General features: G+C 38.9%; 1 pseudogene; it reads right to left on the bottom strand.

Moving 5' to 3' along the window:
- Positions 1-325: 325 nt before the first annotated feature.
- On the bottom strand, positions 326-1017 carry LOC150056570 (kinetochore protein Spc25 pseudogene; annotated as a pseudogene).
- Between the last annotated feature and the right edge of the window lie 624 nt (positions 1018-1641).

Below are 1641 nucleotides of genomic sequence, written 5' to 3'. Positions count from 1 at the left end.
TTCCCCATCCACCATGTGTGAACTGGGAAAGATTCCCTTTACTGGTGAGCTTCCATTCTGCCTTATGAACATGGGGAGCAGGGACACTTTTACTTTTACAGTGTTATGTCTTGCTTTTAGGGAACTAGAGGGAAGGCAGAGAGCTTTTCTTACTTTGCTTCTTCTTCAGCTCAAATATATTAACATGAAAGAGGCACATTTGGGGATAAGATGGTCTGGTTTCCTATACACCACATAGAGACATCACAAAAACAGCAATGAATTATAAGTAGAAAATACATGAGAACTCTTTTACAAAGAGATACATGGCAGAAAAGGCAACCAGTCATCTTTTTATAATATTTAGACATTCATTATAAACCATAGCAGTAAAAAGCTTTCCGAACATTGGTGAGAAAAGCTGAGAAATTGTTGGTCTTCCTCACTTTCTCTTGCAATTCTGGAAGGCACTCAAGATGCAGAGCACTATCTGACACTTCATAGTCTCTTGCTTCATTTAGATGTAAGGAAAACATAAACGGAGTCTCAGGATGCTTGGGGTCAATACCAGTGAATATAAACTGCAATTTTCCACCATAAATTTTTCTAATTTCTAGTCCACATCTGCTGATGTTTGCAGTCTTTTTAACCTCTCTTCATTAGCTCTGTTAGCAGTGGCAATTGCTTCTTTTTTCCTAGAATATTCTTCCTTAAGATCCTGGATGTTTGCTGTCAATACTTTCAGCTCTTGCTTTTTGCCTTTTACTTCAGCAACCAACTTTAAGAGGTGCTCTTTTTTTTTTCTTGTATGATCTTATTCTGCCTGCAGACCTGATTTTGATATTCCAGAAACATCTCAACCATTCTTTCTTCTTTTTTTAATATCATAGACAGCTTTTCTGACAGTGCTTTAATGGAGTCCTTGTAGGCATCTCTTAGTCCCACCACCTGAGAGGGAGTGTCACTCAGAGTATTTCAGAACTTACTCCCAAATTCATTTATGCATTTATCAAAGTGTGCCAGCTCATCCTCTACCATTGTGTAAGCCACTGGGCGGACAGGCCTGAGCCCCTCCGCCTGCCCCACACCAGACCTGCGTCACCTCCAGTCACCAGTCGGGACCCACAACCCGTTTCCACGGCTGCCAAGATGGATCTTTTGAACTATAATGTACAGCAGTTTTCATAGTAATCACAATAGTGAGATTCATAGAGACTTACAGTGTACCTCAGTGATGGTCAGGCTTTTTACTTCTTACTGCATATGTAAGCAAAACATTTCTTAGGTAAAAGCATAATATCTCAACAAATTCTTAGATTAAATTAATCCACAGTCCCATTGAAAAAGATCTCTGTTAATGGCACCAGAAATTTAGAAATTTGGACTTTAATGTTTCTTCCAAACTTTCTTGAAAGAAGGACAGTCTTTTGTCAAGGTGATTATGTTGGAGAAAAGATAATAAAACATACTTTGGGGTGAATATGGGACATAGGCTTTGAAAATAGATTTATCTCAGGAAACCAAACACATCACTGGCTCATAAATTCATACTTAAAGAGGTCAGGTGATCAGTGCAGTTTTCATTCAGGTCGATTTTACAACTGGTTCAGTGAGTCTTCATGGGTGTTTGTTGTCCAGGTTCTGGATGACATGTTTGCAAAG

The sequence above is a fragment of the Megascapheus bottae genome, chromosome 12, assembly GCF_031878675.1.
Source record: "Megascapheus bottae isolate mThoBot1 chromosome 12, mThoBot2.hap1, whole genome shotgun sequence".
Classification (NCBI taxonomy): Eukaryota; Metazoa; Chordata; class Mammalia; order Rodentia; family Geomyidae; genus Megascapheus; species Megascapheus bottae.
The sequence above is the reverse complement of the archived record's forward strand: the minus strand, read 5'-3'. Positions and strand labels throughout refer to the sequence as shown.